This window comes from Canis aureus, chromosome 14, assembly GCF_053574225.1.
Source record: "Canis aureus isolate CA01 chromosome 14, VMU_Caureus_v.1.0, whole genome shotgun sequence".
Taxonomy (NCBI): Eukaryota; Metazoa; Chordata; class Mammalia; order Carnivora; family Canidae; genus Canis; species Canis aureus.
In genome coordinates this window covers 65,505,950-65,518,539 of record NC_135624.1, presented here as the reverse complement: position 1 = coordinate 65,518,539, position 12,590 = coordinate 65,505,950, and the positions used below count along the sequence as shown (strand labels likewise).

The window sequence follows — 12,590 nt, the reverse complement described above, 5'->3', positions numbered from 1 at the left end:
GCACTGGGAGCCCGACGTGGGATTCGATCCCGGGTCTCCAGGATCATGCCCTGGGACAAAGGCAGGCGCTAAACCACTGCGCCACCCAGGGATCCCTGATTATTTTTTTAAATACTCCTTTTGGTGATTACCTAATTAGTCTAGCTTGAGAATATGACTTACTGTGTTTTTATATTGTTGGACATCTGGGTTATTTCCATTTTCTTGATTGGAAAAAGTCTTTAAAATATCCTTTTGCCGCTTTACTAGTGGAAGTGTGGCTTTTTTTTTGAGACAATCTTTATGCATTGATGTGAATCTTTGTCAAATATGGGAAAAATTTTTAATTGAATTTGTTAATTTATATTTTTTACTAATGCTATGTTTTGCAAAACTTTTATATACTTTGTGATTGATTTCTCTTGGAAAATCTTTTTCCTTTTGGAGATTAGATAATATTTATCTATTTTTTTTAAGATTTTATTTATTTATTCATGAGAGACACACAAAGAGAGACGCAGGTACATAGGCAGAGGGAGAAGCAGACTATCTGCTAAAAGCCCGATGTATGACTCTATCCCAGACCCTGGAATCACTGCTGAAAATGCAGAGACTTAGAAGCCAAAGGACCGAAAAAGAAGAGTTTGAAGAATGAGCCAGCCTCTCAGCTATCCAACAAGCTGTATCTGGTGGAGGGGAGCTCCTGCCAACCATCACAGGGATTTCAGGATAGACCACAGAATATCTGGGACAAGATACAGGCCCTGAGCCCAAGGCAGATGCTCAACCACTGAGCCACCCAGGTGTCCCGATCTATTTATTTTTTAATCAAGTTTTGCTAGAATTTATTTTGAATGTAATATATGATGTGATTAGAATCTTAACTTTTTTTCCCTAAGGCCATTTAAACAGATGGTTAATAACTGAGATATCATACCTTTTGTATTTCAGGGTATCCATTCTTTACAGAATGATTTCTTTTTCCTTTGAGATTGATTAAATTCTTCACTAATCCTTGAGTAAAAACAGAGCTTGGCATCCAAAAACCTGTAGTTCAACCTGAACACTAGTCCCCAAAAGGTATATACATTTGGCATTATGGTTGTACTCCTAATATGTCTATCCCTTGATGGAAAGGAGAGAATGATCATATTGGTGGTTGAGGTGGGGACTCCAATGAAATGTAGAGATTGATGCCTGATTTTTAAGAATATAGAAATCTAGTTTTCTCACCAGTGCCTAGCATGGTGCTGAATGCAGGTATTTTGAAGTATTTAATACCTGAGAGAAAGCACAAGAAAGAAAGATTCTGATGTCTTCTATGTGACTTATAATATGTTTGGCTATTTTTTTAATATAAACAAAGCTGATGGTAAGCAGAATGATCAAATGCCTTTCAATTAAGAAAAGTTATTTTTCTCTTCATATAATAAAACTTTCATGTTATAGCTATTAATTCTTATCTTTTAAGCAGTAGTTTAACCTTGATCTTGTATTAGTATCACCTCCAGTGCTTAAAATATATTTATGCCCAAGCCAAACACTAGAATGATTAAGTCACAATATCTGAGGATATGCCCTAGGCATTAGTACTTTTTTGTTGTTAATTCTAGTGTACAGCTAATGTTGAGAGCCACTGCTCTAAGACTATGGATAAAGAGAATTTAAAGTAGTGTATTCCTAAACCCTCCCTTCGATATGGGCTGATATAACGAAGTAACATAGACTGGGTGCCCTATTAAACAACAGAAATTTCTGTCTCATAATTCTGGAGGCTAAAAGTCAGATCTCAGCATGGCAGTATGATGTTGGGTTCTGGTGATGACCTCCAGGTTACAGACTGCCAACTTCTTGTACCCTCATGTGGTAGACAGCAAAGAGGAAGCAAGCTGTCTCATGACTGTTATAAGGGCATTAATCTCCTTCATGAGGGCTCCACTCTCATGATATTTCATTTTCATTACTTCCCAAAGGCCCCACCCTCTGATGCCATCATAAATTTGAGGGGTGGGATTTCAACGTATGAAGTTTGGAGGGAACACAGATAATTTAGTCCATAGCACCAAGGAGGTAAAATTGTTTCTTTGTTAAATGCTGGATGGAAATAGACCTTTGAATTGACTGATGGATTCTAAAAATTCTAAATGTCTGATGACAGACATTACATAGTCTGTCATGGTAGACTAGTATTTAGATAATCTGGAGAAAAGTGTTCCTTCTCTCTTTATTTTGTAATCCAAATTATTTTATTTTATTTATTTTATTTTTTTTCCCAAATTATTTTATTACATAATCAATGCAGATAGAGACAAAAGCTCTTCTGTGTCTATTTTTTTGGATTCTGAAATTCATGGATTGAAAATATATGTAAATCTTGGTTAGCATGAGAATATTTCTGGTGTTTGATGTTCTATAGCTTCATAAAGGATATATACTAAACCAATATAAATTTTCATTGCAATAGTACTGCTCTAAATCAAAAGATACACTTCATTGATATACTCTGTTGTCAGAAAGTGTTTTAAGGATACAAAAAATATAGGAGGCATAGAAGTATATTTCCAGGTCTCCAAATTAAGGACTTGTCAAAGTTAAATATCTTTGGTGATATCAGTCATTCACTAAATATTTATTGACTGCCTCCTAGGTGTGGTGCGCTGTTCTTACAGTGAAAAAGATGAGGTTCTGACTTTTATAGAATTTACATTGTTGTTAGACAGTGTACAATTTGACTAGAAAATAATATAATTTATAGTCATTAATACTATTAAAAATAAAGCCAAGGTGATGGAGCAGACCATAACAGAGAGGAGGAAATATTGTTCGTAGGGTCAGAAAATACCACTCTGAGAATTAACATATTTAGGTAGAAACCTAAATGTTGAGAAGAAGCCGGCCATTTGAAAATCTTGATGAGTTCCAGACAGAGGAAACTTTGATTGTGGATTCCTGAGCTGTGCTCTAGTTAATGTTTTGAAGGATGTTGGAAGAGGTAGAATTAATGAGGGAATTTTGTGTAATAAGATAATGGGAAATTGAGACAGTGTTTTCTTCGATTAACTAGAAGACCTCTTGCTATGAGATGCCTGGGAGCCTGACTTTCTCTTTGTCCTCTGGGTTGGTTCCTTCTTTCCTTTTTAAAGATTTTATACATACATACATACATACATACATACATACATTTATTTATTTATTTATTTATTTATTTAGGGAGGGGCAGAGGAAGAGGGAGAGAAGGAATCTCCATCAGACTCACACTGAGTGTGGAGCCCAATGTGGGGCTCAATCTCACCACCCCGAGATCACAACTGAGCCAAAATCAAGAGTTGGACACTTAACTAACTGAGCTACCAGATGCCACTGTCTTTCTTGGGAGTTTTTGTGTGTGTTCTTTTAATTTCCTTGTCTCCTTTATCCACCCCCCCCCCACCTCCCACTCCCCACACAACAATATTACATTATTTACTTAGCAGCCTATGGAGAGGGGCCCAGGGCAATCATGGGAATAACTTCTGTAATAATCTTGAGGCATAATTTGAAGCAAATGGAGACAAGACTAGAATGAGATATGTTGGGAAGAAACTAGGAATTTTTAGAATGTGTTATAGCCCTTTCTCTTGAATTTGTTCTTAGGGAATAGGAGTTAAGTGTTAAGTTTTTTGATAATGAACTCTTCAAATCCTTTTGTATCTTTTTATATGTTAAGAGTTTTAAGTCACCTTTCTTAACCAGGATGTTTAATCTTCACAATTCCTAAAATTTACAGTATGTTTTTGTTCATGATTCATCTAATTTATTATGTAATTCATGGAGAACATGTGTTAGTATTATTTTGGAAGTAAAGGATGGATTTGATCTTGTTGGGAAATGTATGGTGGGCACCAGATGTCCAACAAAAGGAATTATATAATTTTGGTTTAATCTCCTTGGTAATGCTGTAGTATACTAAAGTAAATTATCTTTTCTTACTCTGATATTAGACATTTTATACTAAAGAATTATTCTTGAAGGTATAATGTTGAATTATATGACTGTTAGCATTTCAGTTGTCTTTTTCTTTTATAAAAATAGGGATTTGGGATGAAATTATGCATATGCATGTATTTTAAAGCTATTTTGTCAGTATACGATGTAGATAACTTAGCCATATTTCATAAGAGTTTTTGAATTTCTGAGTGTCAAGTCGACCTATCCTTAAATAATTTAACTCTTTATCATATGAAACCTATTACTGATGGCTATTCAGTTAATTTGTTTGATGTTCATTTGCATTGTTATCAAATGTGATTTTTCATTTACTGTAAGCAACTAAAGTAAATGATTTGTTTGGGTAATTTAAGGGTTTCAGAATATAGGCATATATTTTTATTGCTAGTTAAATGACAATATTATTTTATTATCATGACTAGGTAAAAGATTAAAATTGGTGATATTTTAGTAACACTGTTCTCCATTGGATGCTTCTATAAAGCAAATTATATACAATTAGTAGGTACGTGGAATACCCATATGTTTTAGTTCCCTTGGGACACTTCTAGTTTATACTTGTTTTTCTGGGGCAGTTTCAAAATTTTGATTTAGTTGATATATATGGATACTCTAAAGTTAGGGAAATGATGGCGGTATAACTCTCAGCTTACATTGGTTCATACTGTTTTTCCCAATACTTTTAGGAGCTGAATGCCAAGTATACTGAATACATCCAAACAGTAAATATGATGTTTATTTATTTTAAGATTTTATTTATTTATTCATGAGAGACACAGAGAGAGGCAGAGACAAAGGCAGAGGAAGAAGCAGGCTCCATGCACGAAGCCGGATGCAGGACTCGTTCCCAGGACTCCGGGATCATGCCCTGAGCCAAAGGCAGACGCTCAACCACTGAGCCAAAATACGATGTTTAATCAGATGCTCATTCACCTGAATTTCTTTGCCTTGGCTCAATTTGGCTAATTGTTCTCTCCTGAAAGGGCTTGTTATATGCGCTCTCTTAAAAGTTATGACATATTTACTGTAGTAGTTTCTTATTTGTGGGAACTTAATGTCTTTTTAAGTATAGTAGTATTGTTATTACAATTGTAATTTGTTTTTCTAAACGTTTTGATTACAGTTGCATAAGTATTGAATGTCCCCAGTTCTGTTTTTCCCCAAGCCATGTTATTTTATGTGCTGTTTGAAGAATGTGATGTTTGTCAGGATTTATTTATTGCATTACAGCACAATTGTCTATATTGCTATAAACATTACATAATGTAAACAGTATTCATTATATGACTATAGGAATATAAGACTTGAGTGGTTTTTGCATAATATCGGCTTTTCCACCTTCTAAACAAGAAATCTTACTGTAGATGGGATGTGTTAGCACAAGATCTAACAACTATTTCAGAGCTGCTTAATTTAGAGTGACTGGTGGGGAGTTGGTGGCTCAAAGGGTGCTACTCAGAATACATCCTGAGTTCTAAATAACCAGCAGAAAAACAGAGCATTTTAGTCAGTATGTTTATAGATGTCCTTCTGAAAAAATGAATATTAATTTCTTTAAAATATTTTATTTTAAAGATTTGATTTATTTATTTGAGAGAAAGAGAGAGAGAGCATGCCTGCACAAGCAGAAGGGAGAGGTAGAGGAAGAAGCAGACTCCCTACTGAGCAGGGATCCAATCGGGACTTAATCCCAGTATCCTGGGATCATGACCTGAGCCAAAGGCAGACGCTTAACTGACTGAGCCACCGAGGTGCCCCTCTTCCAGACATTTTAAATGCAGGAAATAGAATGTGCTTTTTAGGTTAAATTTAACCAGCATTTATGTATGACCTTTGATGTGTAAAGTGCTCTGTTGGAAACAGATGGCATAGACATAGACCGTACCAAGTAGGAGTTACTGATCTTATCTTTGAGACTCATGTCCAAATTAATTAGGTAAACAATATCTCTTAAATTCCCAATGGAGACTCTTTTAATAATGCAAATGGTAATTAATTTTAATCTTTGTCATTTAAGGTATTTTAATTTCATATTTACTTAAATCAACTGCAAAATAATCCTTTCCTTACGATGGAGACAGGTCTTTTGTGGAAACACTTTGTGAATCAAACCATTTGCCTACTGCTTCTTGTCTGCCAGCAGACAACAAAATCAGTGAATTAAAAAGTAAGATTTCAGTGGGGACACCAGGGCAAGTTATGATGAATTCCCTTGGGAATGTATTTTCATAATTGTGATTTTATTTATATCTAGTAAAATTATTCCAAAACGAGAGTTACTTAATGATAGCTTGCAAAGAGCAGTATGCTTTCTAGAGGCCATTTGAATAATGCTGTGTTTTATCTGGCTATGCCACAAAAACTTCACAAACCTAGTTATGGAAAGCTCTTAATATATTTCAGTCGTTGGAAATGTTTCTTGAGGTCAGGTGCTAAATAAGCAGGGATTTAGTAAAGAAAAGCTACTTAAATATAAATGTTAGGATATGGTGGAACTGCTTAAATGTCTACTGTTTTATAAAGTAATTTTGAAAAAGATTGATTCTTACCCATTCTAACATTTTATAAAATGCTTTTATTCTGATTCTTCATATGTACCTCTGAATTAATGTCTTTAACACTAAATCAGTGTTTTGGGTCATTAGCACAGTTTTCCTTTTTCTTTTTTTTTAATTTTTTAATTTTTTTTAAATTTTTATTTATGATAGTCACAGAGAGAGAGAGAGAGAGAGAGAGAGGCAGAGACATAGGCAGAGGGAGAAGCAGGCTCCATGCACCGGGAGCCCAACGTGGGATTCGATCCCGGGTCTCCAGGATCGCACCCTGGGCCAAAGGCAGGCGCTAAACCGCTGTGCCACTCAGGGATCCCATTAGCACAGTTTTCCAAAGTTCATCTTCCATTCAATTTAAGATGTGGAAGATAAAGTACTCTCATAGCTGTATATGATGATTGTATTTCAAGCCACAGACACCTATACCTTTAAGAATTGGAGTTTTCAGTTTTCTTCTATGTAGCTGTTTTTGACCTCCACAATGAAATCATTTACTGGTAGTTTTTTTTTTTAATTGGCCTTTAGTGATAGCTGGGTGGCTCAATTGGGTAAGTGTCCGACTCTTGATTTTTGTTTATCATGATCTCAGGGCCGTGAGATTGAGTGCTATATTGGGCTCCACACTAGTGTAGAGTCTGTTTAAGATTCTCTCTCTCTTTCTCTATCTCCCTCTGCCTCTACCCCCCATCTCTCTCTCTCTCTCTAAAAAAAATAATAAATTTTTTAGAAAGTGGCCTTTAAGAAGTTTCTTTATAATAATATCTAGCATTTAGAATTGAAGACCAGGAATACATTTTTAATCTTGTTACTTTGCTTGAAAAAGATTGGCATGTGAATTTTATACATACTTTACTTATATCCTAGATATAGATACTATCCTTAGATTCAGGTAAAACTAGCAGGTAGAGAAAAGTATATGTTGTAATAGACAGCAATGATCTTTTTTGGTAATTTATCAAATATTGTACATATATACTTATATCAGTTTGAGTGAGCAGGTCTCCAGTGTTCTAATGTTATTTGTGCTCACTATTGTTTGATGTGTCAAGAGTATTCTTTTCTGTTGGATCTCACTCAACCGTGGAAATTATTCATTTAGCAAATATTTTGAGTACCTATCCTGTTCTTGGAGTTTGGGTTACCTAAGTGACAGAAACATAATAATTTTTGCCATCTTGAGATATTGTATTAGGACTTTGGTACTGAAATAGTGAAATGGGAGCCATTGGACGGTTTTAAATAAAAGAATGATAAAACCTGATTTACATTTTAAAGAGAATTGGAATACTTGGAAATCTGACCTTTAATTTTTATTTGAGCTTGATTAAGATGTAGATATTTTTCTATATATATACATATACAAAAATTGCATATATGTGAAATTTGAGATAGGGTTCAATCATTTGGGTAACAGTAGTCTCTTTGAGTGTGCTGCCCTCTGTAAAGTATTATCTTTGATCTGTGGAACAAATGAGAAGATAAAGCTAGTAAGGGCAAGACTCTATACTTGCCTCTGAGGGAAAAAAAGATCCTGGGGGAAGAAGAGTTTTCTTTTCTTGGAGATAAAGAAGAGAAACAGAAAGATAATATTTTAAGATAGGCTTAATTGAGGTATCTATAGTGTATCCAGAAAGATATACCCAGTAGTTTAGATAATACAGAACTGAAGCTCAGCAGAGAAGTCTGTTTGGGAGAAAAAAATATTTCAAAGTTATCAGTAGAATAGGTTGTTAAATAAAAGGCTGAAGATGGAATGGAGGGAACATATCAGTATTTGAATGACTTGGCCAAGGAAGAGAAGCTCCAGAAGGACCTGACCAGAAAAAGCTTTGAAAAACAAAACAAAAAAATGAATATACTTTAGATGATGGGCACATTTAATAGTGAACTGGACAGGAAAAAATGATCCATAAGAGAACAGATAGACTGAATGAAAGGTGAAAGTTAGGCCTTAGAATGCAGTTAAATACAGATTTAATAGAGAATAATAAAAAATGATAGAATTAGAGAGGCTAGATAGTAATAAAATGTAAAACTTCAGAGTTAGATAAAGATAAAAGTGTTCAACCATGAGAATAGGTTCTCATTTTTAGTAGCTTATCTTTAAGATACTTTCCTCCTCCAAAATTTTAGGATTTTTGGAATGGAGCATTCATATTTTTTTCTCTTTATTGAATTTAAAGTAAATATTGATATCAGCAGTCTTTTTTTTAAAAATTGACTTTTAACTTCCTTCTTAAATTTGATGTATATTGAATAGTAAAATCTGGGAATTAATCATTTTTTCCTGATTTTTTTATGGTAATATACACATAACAAAATTTACCATTTTAACCATTTGTAAGCATATGATTTTGGTACAGTATGCCTTTTGGTCAATGAACTTTATATTAACTTTAGTTAAAATTTCTATGAACTTCAAAAATATTTTTATTTTGGTTAAAAATGTTCTTTGAGGGGTGCCTGGGTGGCTCAGTTGGTTGAACGTCCAACTTTTGATTTCAGGGTCATGAGTTCAAGCCCCACATTGGGCTCCAAAAAAACAAAAGAAAGTTCTTTGACCATAAGAGAATTAAACTAAAATAAAAAATAGGTCTCTGGAAAATCCCCAAGTATTTGGAAATTAAACAATAATCTTAAAAGTAATACATGGTTCAAGGAGAAGCCACATGAAGAATTAGAAAATATTTTGAATTGAATGAAGTATATCTGAATTTGTGGTATGCAGCTAAAGCAGTGCTTAGAGGGAAATTTAAATGCTTGCTTTTAAAAAAAAAAAGTTTTCAAATCCGTGATCTAAAAGTTCTGCATTAAGAAACTATAAAAAGAAGAACATATTAGAGCAGGCAGAATATTAGTAAAGATAAAAATAGAAATCAATGAAATTGAAAACAAAAATAATGAAAATAAAACTGAAAGTTGATTCTTTCAAAGAATCATTAAAACTGATAAAGTTTTTATCAGACTGAGGGGGAAGGAGAGAGAGAGACAGACACACAGGTTACCCATATCAGCAGTTAAAAAAAAGTATATCACCACAAATTCCACCCTTATACATTGGAAGAATAAGGATATTCTGTTATGGATAACTTTGCCAACAAATTTAACTGAAATGAAATGGACAAATTCTGTGAAAAACACAGACTACAACTTTCACTCAAAAATAAATAACCTAAATATTACATCTAAGAGAAATATATTTTTTTAAAGATTTTATTTATTTATTCATAGAGATGCAGAGAGAGAGAGAGAGAGAGGCAGAGACGAGGCAAAGGGAAAAGCAGGCACCATGCAGGGAGTCCAATGTGGGACTCCATTCCGGGCCTCCAGGATCACACTCTGGGCTGAAGGCCGTGCTAAACCGCTGAGCCACCTGGGCTGCCCGGCACCTTTTCTCAATAGAAAAAATGTAGTCTTCTCAATGAATGGTGCTGAAACATTTGTATGTCTTTTTATGGGAGGAACTTCAATTCATGCCTTACACTTTAAAGAAAAATTAACTTGAATTGGATCATAAGCCTAGGTATAAAAGAACAATAAAACTTATGGAAGAGAACATAGAAAATCTTTGTGACATTGGATCAGGCCAAACTATTTTAGATAGGGCACAAAAAATACAAACATAAAAGAAAAAATTGTAATTTGGGTTATATCAAATTTAAAAAGCTTTGTTCTTCAGAATATACTGAAAAGAAACTGAAAAGATAAACTACCAGCTTGCACAAAGTATTCGCAAACCGTATGTATGTCTGATAAAGGATTTGTGTTAAGAATATGTTAAGAGTTTTCATGACTCAATAATGAGAAAACAACTAAGCAAAAAGTGGGGAAAATGTTCTTAACAGATCTTTTATTGAAGAAATACACTGATGGCAAAAAAGAGGGAAGGTGATCAGTATCATCAGCCATTAAGGAATTGCATTGTGAAGTCATAGAATGGTTTTATCCTAGTAGAATAGAGAGGAGGAATAAAAGAAAGGAAAAAAAAAAAAACTGAAGATACCAAACACTAGTGAGAAGCCAGAGCAACTAGAGCTCATACATTGCAGATGGAAAAGTAAAATGCTGCTGTCATTTGGAAAAGTCTGTTAGTTTCTGGAGGATCCCTGGGTGGCTCAGCGGTTTAGTGCCTGCCTTGGGTTCAGGGTGTTATCCTGGAGTCCCGGGATCGAGTCCCATATCGGGCTCCCTGCAGGGAGCCTGCTTCGTCCTCTGCTGTGTCTCTGCCCTCCTCCCCCATGAGTAAATAAATAAAATATTATTTAAAAATCTGAACAATGTATAAAAAAGTCTGTTAGTTTCTTATAAATGTAAATATACAGTTGTCATATGACAGCCATCTCATGTATTTACCCAAGGGAAATTAAAACATGCTTATAATGTAAGGTCTTGTACTCAGATTCATTAACTGGGGAGTATCTAAACAAATCGCGATACATCCTGATGATGGAGTACTATCCGCTAATAAAAAGGAATGAACTACTGATGCATCCTATAGCACCAGTGAATCTCAAAGACATTATGCATTTGTGAAAGTTGCAATCAGAAGTCTGGATGATTCCATTTCATTTTCGGAAAAAAAAAAATCTAAAAGTAACAGAAAATGTCATGTTTGCTAGTGGCAGAGGGTAGTGGTAGGGAGTTGTCTACAAAGGGACAAGAGAAATTTTTGAGTGATAAATAATTATCTTGATTGTGTTGGTAATGGCATAACTATGAATTTGTCAAAATTCATAGGTTTGTACAACTAAAAAAGTGATTTTTATTCTAAATTATATATACTTCAATAAACCTGACTTTCAAAACAGTTTAATTTGTTACAGAAGGAAAATTAATGAAGGAAGAGTATATATTTTTCTGATTGTGCTTCTTTTGAGAAACAAGCAGTTGCTTTAACTGATACTTACTATGACTTGATTTTGCTAGGTCTTCAGTCATTTAAAAATAATTAGGTTGCATATGCATACTTCAAACTAAATTACATAAACTAGTAAGTTAATTCTGTGTATCTAAAAATATTACAGATTTTTATGATAGCTCTTTTGGAATTTTGTTAGAAATACGGAAATGATTAGATTTTTTCCTGATAGTTTAAAGATCTGAAATTTTTTTTTAAATTCTTTCCTAAAATCATACCTTAGAAAACTATGTGGTCTTTTTTTCTTTTAAGGTAAGCAATATAGAAGTACAAGTAAAAAGGTAAATTCTCTCATTGATACCACTCTTCAGTTACCATTGTTAATAACTTGGGTTTCTACATATGGAAATATTTTGTTTGTATTCTTGCACTTGCATGCATTTTGGTTTTAAATCAATTTAAACGGATACTTTCTATGTTTGCTTTTCTGTGGCTTGTATTTTTCACCTAATGTAATGTAGGTTTCTTTCTGGATTAATATCAAATTTGTTCAGTAAGTATTTTTAAGTACTTAATGTTTAAGGCTAGCAATGAAAAAAATAGGGTCCTTGCCCAAGCAACTGATGTTCAAATAAGAAGATAATAAACAAATTGGAGGAAAATGTTACTATTGGTAAGTTTCATGAAGGTAATTAGTGAAGGCTAAAAAGATGAAAAGTGGTGGGACAGAATGAGCAGACAAGTGCATTAGACAGTTGTGGTATAGGGTGTTATATCTAGATCTGTTTTATTCTGCAGATAGGTATTTACTATTTCATAATATAGTTTATCTTAACCATTCTGTTTTGGGTATGTGGATTACTGATAGTTGTTTTCTGTTATAATCAATACTGTGATGAATATCCTTGGATGTATTTTTTTGCTTATTTATACAAGTATTTCTGTAACTGAATTCTTAAAAGGAAAATTGTATTTTTAAAATCTTAATTATACATTCTGCCAAATTACCCTCTAAAACATTAGACATTCTCTGTCAGTAGTTGAAAAATGCCTCATTTTAACTTGTATTCACCTGAATCCCAATGAAATTTAGCATATTTACTGGTCATTTGTTATTTCGCCCATAAATTGCCTACTCCTAGGATTTTACCCATTGTGGGGTTTGTCTTTTCCTTACTGAGATTTTAGAATTTCTTTATAATTCTGTTTATACT

General features: G+C 33.7%; 1 protein-coding gene across 6 annotated transcripts in view; it reads left to right on the top strand.

The window, feature by feature from the left end:
• ANKRD17 (ankyrin repeat domain 17) overlaps nucleotides 1-12,590 on the top strand; it is a 152,844-nt gene that overhangs the window by 50,496 nt on the left and 89,758 nt on the right. The window lies entirely within an intron of this gene.